Source organism: Sciurus vulgaris, assembly GCF_902686455.1.
Source record: "Sciurus vulgaris genome assembly, chromosome: 11".
Classification (NCBI taxonomy): Eukaryota; Metazoa; Chordata; class Mammalia; order Rodentia; family Sciuridae; genus Sciurus; species Sciurus vulgaris.
In genome coordinates, this window is record NC_136472.1 from 21,075,104 (window position 1) to 21,090,299 (window position 15,196).

General features: G+C 35.6%; 1 pseudogene across 1 annotated transcript; it reads right to left on the reverse strand.

Moving 5' to 3' along the window:
• Positions 1-10,599: 10,599 nt before the first annotated feature.
• Positions 10,600-11,530, reverse strand: LOC306639042 (olfactory receptor 8J3-like; annotated as a pseudogene). Its single transcript has one exon. The product of its transcript is annotated as an olfactory receptor 8J3-like (transcript).
• Between the last annotated feature and the right edge of the window lie 3,666 nt (positions 11,531-15,196).

Here is a 15,196-nt window from a genome sequence, read left to right on the forward strand (position 1 = left end):
GTACACATCGCTACAACAACAACAAACAGAAACCAAACAAGAAAAGGTAACACAACTAACAACTTACACATATTTGTTATGGGACATCCTTCACTGTCTCTTGTGACAGCCTTTCAATATATTCTCTCTCTAGAAGAATCTTCTGTTAATATTCCCTCTCTAGGAGAATCGTCCGTAAAAACCTTAAGCTAACTGTTTCCTCAAATAGGGAAACCTTCTCATTAATTATGCTAGCAAAACTGTCTTTTATTTACCTGAGCGCTCACTCATTCCCAGTCCGATCCTTGTCTGATCCCCGTATGGGCCACAACTTATGGATAACCGCTGCTTCCAGCCCGGGTTGCTCCAAGTGGCTTGCGCCACTTCTTGCTCTTAAGGCCCAACCAGTGGGACAAAAGACACGTACTCTTCAGAAGTTCATGAAGCAGCTTCCCGTTTATTCAGATAACACCCTCAATATATAAGCAGTCTCATGCATAAGCAATCGTAACCAGATATGTCCACCCAATCCTGTTAAAGATCAAGCGATCACTCGCTCAAGCATACATGTAAAGTATATCTGTCCACGTGCTAGGCAGCTGAACTGATTATCATACAGCCAATTGTAAATGCTTCCTGCCTTTTTCCAGGCATAATCAGGACGCCATTTGCTCTCTGCCAGTCGCCATCTTTAGATGCATGTGGCGTAACCCTAGGCCCCGGATCTCGCCTGCCACAAAATCTGAGTAATATTCCATTGTGTATATTTACCACCATTCCTTTATCCATTCATCTGTTGAAGGACATGTAGGTTAGTTCCATAATGTAGCTATCGTGAACTGAGCTGCTATAATCATTGATGTGGCTGAGTTACTGTAGTATGCTAATTTTAAGTCCTTTGGCTATAAACCTAGGAGTGGGATAACTGGGTCAAAAGGTGGGTCCATTCCAAGTTTTCTGAAGAATCTCCATACTACTTTCCAGAGTGGCTGCACCAATTTACAATTCCACCAGCAATGTAAAAGTGTGTCTTTTCCCCACATCCTCTCCAACATCTATTATTGTTTGTGTTCTTGATAATAGCCATTCTAATTGGAGTAAAATGAAATCTTAGAGTTGTTTTAAATTTGCATTTCTCTAATTACTAGAGATGTTGAATACTTTTTCATGTATTTATTAATTGCCTGTATGTCTTCTTCTGTAAAGTGTCTGTTCAGTTCCTTGGCCCATTTATTGGTTGTGTTCTTTGTATTTTTGGTGTAAAGTTGTGTAAGTTCTTTATAAATTTTGGAGATAAGTGCTCTATATGAAGTACTTCTATTACCTGAAAAACATTTTACTTAACACTATACAAACTTGTGAGTCCATACCTTGAATCAATTGTTCTTATGGTTGTGCAAACATCAATAACCTTATCATTTAGTATTATAATCTATCACATCTTTAAGCAATATGGTCTAAATTATTTTTAATCATCAGTAACCTATTCAGATTACTATAGATCAAAATGCTTTTGTGGCTAGAATTTCTTTTAAATAAGTAGATTTTTGAAATTTCCATAGTTAACCCAAGTTCATCTACATTTTTGAGAGGAAGTAAAGAATTTTCTAACACAACTACCACAGCAGTAAAACTATTCCAATTCAGTCACTTGGTTGTTGTTTTAAAAAGTATCTTAAGAATTACAGTCAGCAGTAGGGTGTGGAGGTGCACTCCTGTAACCTCAGGGGCTTAGGAAGATGAGGCAGGAGGATATCAAGTTCAAAGTCAGTCTCAGCAACTTGGTGAGGCCTTAAGCAACTCAGCAAGAACCTGGCTATAAAATATAAAAATTAAAAGTAGGGCTGGGGAAGTGGTTCAGTAGTTGATTCCCTCTTAGTTCAGTCCATGGTACAAAAATAAATAAATAAATATTAGTGTGTCACCACCAATGCTGGATGGTAACATGGAGCGAAAGGTGATACCTGGAGGAATAACTCGAGAAAGGACCTTGAGCTTCATAATGGAATCTCTTTGTGGAATAAATGATTGGAAAATTTCAGATGCAGAAGGAAAAGAAAGGAAGTGGAGAGGAAGAGCAAGAAAGGAGCCTGTATAATGACTTAAACTGGAAGAAGGTGCAAGAAGGGTAGTGGGAATTTTGCTCAGTCACTCCAGGAATAAGAAGGCTTGAGGTTACAATACAAACCTTATTTTTCTCTTACCATCAATAGCTATGATTTTCTTCAAAGTACGTTCCTATTCTAAATGATTCAGTTGAAAGAATGTTTTCTTGTCTTTGAAGGTGTGTTGTGTAAATAGGCCTTTGGAAAGTACAGATTATAGGTACGACATTAAATAGTATTTACTCATTCAGATTATCATGTAATACACGTGAATCAAGTATGATGTGGTGTTTCAATTCAGGTACACATCAGGTCATAATCAACTCATGGCAATTAGCATATATATCACCTATATTTCATCACTTGTTTTTGGTAGTGACATTCCAATTTCTCTCTCATAACAATTTTGAGATATTTAATACATGATATTAAAATAGTATAAAATTATATTAATTATATTCACCTTTACGTGCCATAGAATACCAGAATCAATCATCCTATGAAGCAATGTCATTTATGCATTGATGGACTTCTGCACCTCCTTCCTTCTCATAATCTCCCCAGACTGGTAATCACTATCATACTCCCAACTGCTGCAGCCTGCATGGCTGTTAATTCAGGTAACGAGATGAGGGGTGAGGAAGGGATAAAGAAAAGATTAACAGACATATAAGCAGAGAAAAAGTTTGGGCCTGGTGGATCAAGAAATCCTGGTAGCAGATAGTGACCAAGAGCAGCTCAACGGGTTTATTATACAGATTTTATTATTAAAATGATTATTGCAAAGATTTGGTTCTACCTTTCTTCTATAGGTGCATGGTCTTTGGTCTAATTCTTAAGTCCTTGATGCATTTTTGAATTGAGTTTTGTACAGGGTGAGAGATGGGGGTTTAATTTATTTTGCTGCATATGGATTTCCAGTTTTCCCAGCACCATTTGTTGAAAAGGCTATCATTTCTCCATTGTGTATTTTTGGTACCATTGTGTAGTATGAGATAACTGTATTTATGTGGGTTTGTCTCTGTGTCTTCTATTCTGTACCCTAGGTTTACCTGTTTATTTTGGTACCAATACCATACCTTTTTTTAACTATTTCTCTGAAGTATAGTTGATGGTCTGGTGTTGTGATACCTCCTGCTTCACTCTTCCTGCTAAGGATTGTTTTTGCTACTCTTTGTCCCTTATACTTCTGAGTGAATTTCATGATTTCTTTCTCTGTTTCTATGAGGTTACATCATTGGGATTTTAATTGGAATTGCATTGAATCTGTATAGCAATTTTGGTAGTACAGCCATTTTGACAATATTAATTCTGCCAACCCAAGAACATGGGAGAACTTTTGATCTTCTAAGGTTTTCTTTAATTTCTTTCTTTAGTGTTCTGTAGTTTCATTGTAGATCTTTCTCACCTCTTTTGTTAGATTTATTCACAAATATTTGTTGATTCACAAATATTTTATTTTCTTGGGGCTATTGTGAATGGGGTAGTTTTTCTAATTTCTTTTTCAGAGGATTCATCACATATGAATACAAATGCATTAGATTTATGAGCATTTATTTTATATCCTGCTACTTTGCTGTATTCATTTACTAGTTCTAGAAGTTTTCTGGTGGAATTTTTTGGATCTTCTAAATTTAGAGTATGTTCTCAGCAAGTAGTGACAGTTCGTGTTCTTCTTTTCCTATTTGTAACCCTTCAATTTCTTTCATCTGTCTAATTGCTCTGGCTACAGTTTCAAGGACAATGTAGAATAGAAGTGATGAAAGAGGGCATCTCTATTTTGTTCCAGTTTTTAGAAGGAATGTTTTCAGTTTTTGTCCATTTAGAATTACATTGAGATATGTTCCTACTATCCCTATTTTTTCTAGTGTTTTCAGTATGAAGAGGTGCTGTATTTTATCAAATGCTTTTTCTGCATCTATTGAAATGACATGATTCTTTAAGTGTGTTGATGTGGTGTATTAGATTTATTGATTTCCAGATGTTGAACCAACCATGCATCCCTCAGATGAAACCCACTTGATCATGGTGCACTATCTTTTTAATATGTTTTTGTATACAACTTGCCAGAATTCTGTTAAGAATTTTTGCATCTAGGACCAGACTTCCTTAAGACGATTCCCAAAGAACAAGAAATCAACACAGGAATCAATAAATGGTATAGATGAAAACTAAAAAGCTTTTTCTCAGCAAAGGAACAAAACAATTAATAATGTGAAGAGAGAGCCTACAAAGTGGGGGGAAAATCTTTACCACATCCACTTCAGATAGAGCACTAATCTCCAGAATTTATGAAGAACTCAAAAAGCTTTACAGCAAGATTACAGAAAACCCAGGCAATAAATGGGTTAAGGAAATGAGCAGACATTTCACAGAAGATTTTACAAGCAATCAACAGATATATGAAAAAAAAAATGTTCAATATCTCTATTGTAATAAGAGAAATTCAAATCAAAACTATCCTAAGATTTCACCTCATCCCAATTAGAATGACTATTATCAAGAATACCAGGAACAATAGGTGTTGGTGAGGATGTTGGGAAAAAGGTACACTCATACATTGCTGGTGGGATTAAATTGGTGCAACCAATCTGGAAAACAGTATGGAGATTCCTTAGAAAATTTGGAATGGAACCACCATTTGACTCAGCTCTCCCACTCCATGGCCTGTACACAAAGGACTTTAAATCACCATACTACAGGGATATAGTCACATCAATGTGTATAGCAGCTCTATTCACAATAGCCAGATTGTGGAACCTAGATGCCCTTCAACAGATGAATGGATAAAGAAACTGTGGTATATATAACAATTAAATATTATTCAGCCATAAAGAAGAATAAAATTATGGCTTTTGCAGGTAAGTGGATGGAATTGTAGACTATCATGCTAAGGGAAAGAAGTCAATCCCCAAAAACCAGAGGCTGAATGCTTTCCCTGATAAGTGAATGATGATACATAAGTGGGATTGCATGGGCGGTAAGAATGCAGGAACTTTGGATTACATAGAGGGACATGAAAGGTGGTGGAAAGAGACAGACATCATTACCCTATGTACATGTATGATTACACAAATGGTGTGAATCTATGTCGTGTAGAACCATAGAAACAAAAAGTCGTACCTCATTCGTGTAAAATGAATCAAAATGCAATCTGTAAAAAAATGATAAAAAATAAATCGGTGTACACACATACACAAAACAGACAAGAAACAAAATTTTGTGACTTTTTGTAAGTGGTGCTCCTCAGTTAGGAAGCAATGTTACAGATGTTTATTAAAGTCTCTATTAGATTTATCTGTTAGAAATTAAAATAGAAAAATCCGTCAGATTTTTACATTATGATTTAAATATAAAGCAGGCCTACAGTTGGAAATGCCAGGTGTAAAACCTAACATCCAGGAAGAACATTGAAAGCATTGTTTCAGGTGGCCACCTGTGCTGAGGACTAACAGATTTGTCCCCAACACCATCGTATCTTGTACATTTGGGATCTATGCACTTTTCCTTCCAGTGCTGTAGCATTAGAGAGGAGCCTGTTAATAAAATGGAGTGGAAAAGATAGCCAGCCAGGCCAGAAGTGACTTGGATTTAATGTGACACTTTTTCCTTTTGACTTGACCAATTCTCTGAAGACTTTTGTTTCTTGTAGGTTTTGTAGGCCTTCATAATTTACATTTTAATGCAAATGTAGAAGAGCCAGAGATCTATTGAAACTAAAAAGCAAAGAGGTCTGTTGTTTTATAACAATTTTTTTCTTCTGTAAAATTATTTTCTTAAGATGTGTTGTGATAGTGCGTGTTTCTTCTGGAGACCCTGTTCAGCAGTGATAACATTACTAACCCGGGTACTCATAATTCTAATTTTGCCCCCATTAGACCTCTCCACCTCCAATTTCTGTTTACTGTCAGGAGGCCTCTGGTGAGGGAGGAAGAGTGTTGTTGATGGAGAACTTGTTGTTAACTGTTTACAACTTTAATGGTGTTTTTAAGGTCAGAAATCTTGTCAGAAGTCCACCATTTGACACCTTCATGAGATGAGTGCAGACAATCACATACTAATGACAACAAAGCGAAAGTCCTCACAGGGATTTTGTCAGGACCCTCAGATGCATACTTAGCATGGTGTTGTTTACCAAGTTCTCCCAGAAACTTGGGTACCAGGGGCAAGTTTTGGTGACAAATTCTAAAAATCATGACAACTGTGTCCTCTTTGAAGTATAATCTCAGCAAAGCAACGTGCAGGTCTCTTTCTTCAGATCCTAGCTGTCCCATGTTTTACACCAAGCTATAAAGTCACCCCTCATCTTCTTTTATCCAACACTCATCTTCAGGAGCATTCCAATTATCTGACAATTTGAAGAAGTTTCCCTGGGTCCAGTCTCTGTTCAGGAGCCAACTGCCATGACCTGCAAGGCCATTAATCCAGTTAACCAGAGGAGAGGTAGTAAAGGGATGAAGTAAAGACAAACAGACACACCAAGAGTAAAAAAGCTGTCTTGGTGGATCACTAAACCCTGGTAGGAGATAGTGACCAAGAGCAGCTCAGCACTTTATTATACAGGTTTCATTATTAAAAGGAATTGTGAGGAAATTTCTTCAAAGCACTCAGAGTGAAGGACAAATTTCTGTGCAGCCCAAATATAATTATCTGCTTGCACCCATAATTCTCTACACCCTCAGCATCTGGCGTCTGAACTTGAGTTCCAGAACTGATAATTCCATGGCAGGCATGGAACCTCCTTTTGAACAGGGCTCCACCATAGCAACTGGGCATTCTTATCAGCAGCTTGGTACTGAAAGTTTCCAGAAGAGGCATCTCTTCTGTAGCCGGACAGCTCAAGGGTCATAATTCAGTCAGTACTCCGACACAAAACCCCTGTGAAATCATATTTTTAGACTCCTCTTATGAGTGTTAGCATACACTGTTTATTATTGGTGCCTGACTTCTTTCACCTAATATAATGTCCCAGGACTGATCACATTGCCACAAATGATAGGATTTCAAGCTTTGTTATGGCTAAATAGTATTTCCTCATGTAACTACATTTTCTCTATCCATTCAATTATTGATGAACATTTCAGTAGATTCCATATCTAGGTAATTATGACTTGGACTTCAATAAACAAAGGAGTACAGCTGTCTTTTCAACAGTTTGGTTTACTTTCCCCTCTATATGCAACGGGTAGTAGGATTTTTGGATTGCATGATAGTTTGTTTTTAATTTCATGAGCAGTTTCAACACTGTTTTCCACAAAGACTGAACTAATTTGCATTACCATCAACACTGTATGGCAACAGTCTTTCTCAACAGGTTCACCAGCAGTTGATAAATATGTTTGTCCTTTTGATAATAACCATTCCCACTAAGATGTGGTGGTATCTCATTGTGATTTGGATTTGGATTTTCCTAATAATTAATGGCATTGAGCATCTTTTCATGTATCTATTGGTCACTTGTATTTCTTCTGAGAAATGTCTGTGCAGATCTTTAGCCAACTTTTTCATTGGGTTATTCATGTTTCTGCTTTTAATTGGTTGAGTTCCTATATATTCAGGGTATTAACCCTTGCAGAAGAATATCTTGCAAATATTTTTCCCATTCTATAGGTTGTTTTCTTTCTCTATGTATTGTTTCCTTTGCTCCACAGAGCTTTTCAGTTCGACGTAGTCTCATTTGTCAGGTGTAGTTTTATTGTCTGTTCCTTTGAAGTCATGTCCAAAACACCTTTACCCATTACAGTGTCCTGAAGTATCTCCCCTATGCATTTTTCTGATAATGGTGTGGCTTACCAAATGTAGACAACATGAGGGAAAGCCTGAGGATTTCCAGGGAAAGAGGAATCAAACGTAAAAGGCAAGAAAATCTTATTGGAAATGTTCAAATTCCTCAACTTTTTTGAATTGTGAAAATTCTGATGTATGTCAATTAAAATCATATTTGCAGGATTATTAGTATAGTGGAGAAGCTATTAAACCTAGAGAGTCTTGGTATTTAAGCATTAAAGTATTGAGATATATGTTCATAGACCTTCAAAACAAAATAAATTCCTTAAAAAAATATTGTGTCCCTCTAGCCAATGTTTAGGTTTAAATTTGTAAAATGGAATTTACTGGACTTCTGAATTTGGAGACATTTGATGGCTTGTGTTATACTTAAGTTCCTGAGAGGCTTTGATGTTTGCTCCACCTGAGATTTTTATGCTTGTGATGCTTTATGTACAGAGCATCCTCATATAATGGTATTAAGTCAGAGCTACTACTCTGCTACAGATATACTGTGAAGAACCTCTATGAATTCCTTTTCAAGTCTTCCGGAACTATCACAAGTATGCTCAGAAAGTACCTCACTTCACGAAAGTATGTTATATCTCCTATCTCCTCTAGTCCCCCAAAACACTAGAGCCCACACAGGATATGCCATAGAACCTTCTGGGCACCAGGCACAACCTCAAAGATCAGGGGAGTTAAGGGTATAATCTCCCCTTGACCAATAGGGAAATCAGAGCTGACCAACTACTTTCTTATCTTGCTTCATTAAATATTTGTGATTGGCAAGTGTACCTGCTTGGGTCGATGGAGTTGAATTCATCATATCTGAATGAAAAGTTTCACAAATATGTGAGTGTGTACCTATGCTTGTGTATGCAAGCAGGACCTTTGAATTAAATGATTTTTTGTTTATTTTTATTTAAGCAAGGTTCTGTGTATGGTTTTTTTTTTTTTGGCAAAAGTTTTATAGCTAAACAATACAGAAAGTGTAGCTGTATGTAAACATTTGTGAGCTAAAATATTGAACACTGGTTGATAAGATAGCTATAAAATTTTAGGATGTCTAATTTCATAAAACATGCCAAAAGAGATGTTCTTGGGAGAATAATACTCCCTTCCAAAAAGTCCATGTTCTGATTTCCCGAACCTTTGAACATGTAACCTTGAATGGAAAAAGAAATTTGATGATGTGATTATACTAAGGATCTTGAGACTGGGAGGGTTCTCATGGATCACCTACCTGGGTCAATCATAAAAAGACATGAGGGTCAGAGGACCTGTGACCACAGAAACGGCAACAAAATAGCTGGTTGGAAGTAGAGCACATGTCAAAGGGAAACCTCAAGAAGCCGAAAAACCATGGAAACAATCCCCTTGAATTTTCTGCAGGAAGAGACTTCTGTAAACTAGAAACACATATGCAAAATAAATAAACAAAAATGTCCACAGCTAAAACCATTAAGCTATTTCTACTGTTGTCCCTTGAGACCAGAAATAGTCATTAGTTGTGTATATTTTTTTCTTTCACTTCTTTTCCTTTAAGATTAGATGTAGATGATGACTCATTGATCTGAGTCTCAGAGCTCCTAGATTTTGTTTATTTCTAATTACCCTAAATTCTCATAAATGCAGTTTCTTTCCAGATACTACATTTACATCAGGTTTCTGGTTCTTTCTCCTTTACTCCATTGTATATTGGTAACATTTTACTCATACAGAGATTTGGCCTATGGCCATATTCACCTCTTTTGTTGTTGTTCAGGGGAGCTCTTCAGAATATGTGACACTTGCAGAACAATAGGACAATGTCTATAGGAGGGAGGGTATAATTTTATTTCACTCTCAATTACATTAAATGAAAGTACTAAAAGAATTGATATTGAGTGTTATGGCTTCAACAAAAAGAAAATCAACTTTAAACAATAATGTTAGCATGAGGTAGAAAAATTGGTCATACTTTTTTTTGGGTGAATGACAGAATTTTGTTTTTTGTACATGCACCCAATGAGAGAGATGAAAGAAGAAAATGCTCATGTTGACTTGTTTTGGTTTATTTTTCTATGTGTTCTTTCCTATGTGTACTAAATACATTTTGTTTAGTATATATCTTTTGCTAAAAATTTACTTTTTCTTTGATACACATTTATTACTAAAAACAAGATAAAATGATACCTCAAAAGTTGAGAACTTGATGAAGAAACTGCTGCAAAAATAAAATATATCATCTTTAGTAATTGAACAAAGATGTCAGTGGCAAAGAGGGTAATCTCAGATTGGACCCTTTTCCAAGAAATTATTGTCACAGACCTTCTAGTCCCCTGTTATAAGCCATCTCTTACTTACTTAGAAATCTTAAGAACTCTTTGATATCTCACATTTTAATTTAATATGTCCTTTTATGATTATTATCTAGTTTTTTTTTTGTTGTTTTGTTTTTTTGTTTTTTTTTTTTTTTTTTTTTTGAAGAAAAGGGAAAAGAAGTTTTATTGCTTTGCTAGCAAAGGAGAAGCACGGCAGACTTTTGTTCCAGAGACTGTGATTCTCTTATAATTATTATCTATTACATGCATAGGATTTTCTCTGGTTTCAGTAATTAAAGTTGGAATGAGGACAATTTAAATTTGTCCTACTGAAATAAATGGAGTTTCTAATCACTTACTGCCATTTTGGAAAAGAGAAGAGATTTAAGGAGGAAACAAAAACCAGTAAGATAGTTGTAGTTTTAAATTTACATTGGTTTGAACTATTTGCATGGACTATGCAGGAATCCCTTCAAAATGTCTTTTACATCTTTATTCCTTAGACTATAAATTACAGGGTTTAGCATGGGTACCACTAGGGTGTAGAACACAGAAGCCGTTTTGTCCATGCTTAATGAGTGGTTGGTCCTTGGTTGCAAATACATGAAAAGGAGCATCCCATAGAACACAGTGACAGCCACCATATGGGAAGCACAGGTGGAAAAGGCTTTTTGTCGTCCCTCGGAGGAACGTAATCTCAAAATGGCAAGGACAATGTTGAAGTAGGATATGAGAAAGATAATCATGGAGAAAAACAAATTTGTCCCTGAGAAGATAAACACCACTGTTTCTAGTATGTAGGTATCAGAGCAGGACAGGGCTAACAAAGGGACGTTGTCACAGTAAAAATGGTTGATTTTGTTGGACGAGCAGTAAGACACAGAGAACACACAAGGTGTAACCACAGTAGCTGTACAAAAGCCATCGAGGTAGGTGAGGGACACCAGCAGAAGGCAGATACTCCGAGATACCACCACCATGTAGAGCAGGGTGTTGCAAATGGCCACATAGCGGTCATAGGCCATCACCGCCAGCATGAAGATCTCAGCCACAATGAAAACCAGGAATCCTCCCAGTTGCGTGGCGCATTCATAGTAGGAGGTGGTTTTCTTACTTACTAAGAAGTTGACCAGCATTTTAGGGGCAATGACAGTCGAGTTGCCAAGATTGATGACAGCCAGGTGTCCAAGGAAAAGCACATGGGGTCTGAAGCCTAGAGTTGACACTGGTGAGGGTGATGATGCCCAGGTTCCCTGTCACAGTCAGCCCATAGATGAGCAGGAAGAGCAGGAATAGGGGGATCTGCAGCTCTGGGCGGTCTGAGACTCCCATGAGAACAAACTCACTCACGTGGGTGAGATTCCCAGAAACCATTTATATTGTTGGGTTTGTCTTTAATGAGGAAAATGGAAAGATATCAAAGTCACTTTCTCTGTTACATGCTAGGTTTTTAAGTGCATCATTTAAAATCAGTTTATTTTGATTGACAAACCTTTAAATGTTTCAATACTTAATTGCTTTTCTCCTCTTCTTTTCACAAATCATGGAAACAGAAACCCACCAGAGAAAATTGAGTTTTTAGATGTGTTTGGATAATAAATGTATTTGTTCATTGTGTGTGTGTATATATATATATACACACACCATGGATTGAGCCCAGGGATGCTTAAGCACCAAAATACATATATATATGTGGAAGGTGTTCCACATGAGAACTGCTCCACTATGCACAGAGCACTGTTAACTGAAATTGCACACGTAATGAAGTCCCAACTTCAGAAACTTTAAATTTTAAAATGTATCAATCTTTGTGATTTTCATTTGCATTTAAGGATCTTTTCCATGCTCTGAATCATACACACACACACACACACACACACACACACACACACACGACAGAGAGAAAAGAGTGAGAGAGAGAGAAGCACAATTTGTTTGTCCTTGTTTGCATGTCCTGGATAAGCATGGATAACATGTATCAGTAACCATGATTTAATTCTGACATTTGAAGAGGGAACTGTGTGAGATGTTCTGAATAGGAACTGGCCAAACAAAAGCAGAGATACTGTGGAAGGAATCCATGATAAGAAGCAATGTTCTGCTTACGTATTTTTTTTTGTGTGTTATTTGAACATAATAATATTTTATGAATATTCTTGATAAAACTGTTTCATAGGGGGATTTTCCTGTTCAAATTAAAGAATAATGTTTCCTCTTCAGGAAGAAAATAGAACTTAAAAAAATTAAAATAATAAATAAAAAAGAAGGAAAGAAGGGAGATACTAACAGTCTTAGAAACTTTCATTTCAGCATTAGTTTGGTCAAAGTTTATGTATACTGGAACTTAAAAAACTTCCACATCTATTGAAATGTGATAGACAGGCATTCTTTTTTAGTCTCTTATTAAGGTGAATGACATTATGATATTTGAATGTTAAAGCAATATAAATTATTTGCTTATTTTTTTTTACTGTTTTTATACATTACTAGAGTTATCAGCTAACATTTTATTTAAAATTTTCACACGTATTATTTCTTCATTCATCTTTAATAGCCAAGGAATATGTCTCCAAAAGTTTGAAAATAAGACATTTCTTCAGGATTCTGGAAGAATCTGTAGAATTAGTTATTAGTTATTCCTTTCCCCCTTAGTAATTGGTAGAGCTCACCATTCAGGCCAACTGGTGGTGGTAGAGTTATTTTCAGTATAAATTTCCATTTTGAGAGTCTTAATTAATTTTTTTTCTCATTTATCTTTTGGTATCCATATAAATGAAAAATACAATACACTGATTTTTATTATTTTAACTTCAAGTACAGATTGCTTTTATAAAGACATTCTAAATATCATGACAATTTTTGTATACTTCTTATTCTAAATTGCATTGAGCTCCTGAATCATTATTGTACAAATGATTGAATATTGTTGACACAAACTACCTTAGTAAAGGTTTTACCAGATTAAAATTCCTGGTTTTTAAAACTATATTTTATGGAAAAATATGTAACTGATATATCTTATACATCTACTTACCATGAAAAGCAGAGTAACTTTCAGAATGAATAAGACATTTTACCAAAATTTAAACCTCAATACATTTTGTTCTGTTTTTGATTTATCATTTGAGGGATTAAGAAAAGTTACACTAAGGTCTGGGGATTCAACTCAGTGATAGAGTGCTTGCCAAACATTCAAGAAGACCTGGGTTTGACCCCCAGTACAGAAAACAAAAAACAAAAAACAAAGTCAACAAAGGTTTGTAATACAAGTGAAATATTGTTTTAAATTAATTTGGAGTGTTTTTACAAGCATAGCTATTAGAAATATTAATCATTCTCATACATTTTTTTCACTGAATTAATTTTTGAAATATAAAATAATTTAAAATACAGTGAACATTAATTTGAGGAAACAATCAGTCCATACATAGCATAAAGTGCCATGAAAACAAATCAATGAAAATAATGAAAAAGTGTGCCAGATTTTAGAGAGGTTTGCAATGAAGTATGTACTGAAAATGACCAGTACTACTATTAATACAGAGCATAATACACTCTTATTAAAAGTAATTGGTGGGTTAGGGAAAATAGAGGTACTTTGGATTAGGCTGGGGTAGTGAAGGGAGGTGAGGGGGCATGGGGTTAGAAAGGATAGTAGAATGAACCAAATATTATTACCCAGTGCACATATATGATTACATGACCTGTGTGATTCTACATCATGTACCATCAGAAGAATGAGAAGGTATACTCCATTTATTTTTGAACTGTCAAAATGCATTCTACTGTTATGTATAACTAAATAGGACAAAAGAAAAAAAGAAAAGAAAAGCAATAAAGCATAGGGCAAATTGTAGGATTACCTGTTTGATTTTTCCCAGGCAGAAAATCAAATCAACTCAAAGGATGGATCCTAAGTGACATGGATCAAATGTGAGGAATGTCAGTCACAAGAAACAGCAGCAGTCTTAGTTTGTCATAAGAGTAAGCATATAATGAAAGAAAAATACAAGTGTGACTTTTCAACAAGAATTTTTATTTCACTTTACAGAGGTAAGGAAGAGCAACTAGGCATTAGAAATTATTTGCCATCAGAAACCAGTATCAACTCAGCAAGGAAAGTCAAAGGGCAAAAGTCTGGAAACTTCTTCGTCAGAATTCAAGAAATCTCTCTCAATGTGAGTATTCACTCACATATACACTTGCACTGGAATAGACAGAATCAGATGCTGTACTGAAGTCATGAGTTATTGATATCCAAATACATAGCATTAAAAAGGCTGTGTTGGATTTAGACGAAAGTAAAGAAACTGAAGAGAAAAGAGTAAGACCCTAAGATGCTCCTGTGAATTATGGACATTTGAGCACATTCATATGACTGATTTCAACAAATAATCATGTTATGTTGGACCTCCCAGTTCTGCAACCAACCCTGATTTTAACATAATCCATAGAAATGTATGAAGCATAAAACACATGGAATGTGCTTACCCAAAAAATAAAAGCCAAATACACATGGAGACTCTGCAAATTTTACTGTAATAGTTGAGAATGTTGCAGAAACCACTGAGCTGCCCAGCAGTGCCTACTCTTCTTCCTCACTCCCATTCAGCAAACAACTCTGTAAATGCCCTTTTTGTCTTTAAATTTGAAGACCATACTATGGTACCTTTGTTCAAACTTCACATTCAACCCTATGTACATGTATGACTATGCGAATGGTATGAATCTACATCGTGTAGAACCATAGAAATGAAATGATGTACCACATTTGTGTACAATGAATCAAAATGCCTGTCTGTAAAAAAATGAATAAATAAATAAATAAAATAATTAAAAATATAAGGCATAAAATGTAGCAGCATGTAATTCTATGATAAAACTAGAATAAAAATATGGGTACTACAAGAAAAAGAAAATTTAAAAAAACTTCCAACTGGTAAAAAAAAAAAGATTCAGTTTTTGTCCCTAAAGAAAACAACCTTTCAAATTTGTACTTGCTACAGATTCTAGAGGAAACAACATGTTAACATTCAAATC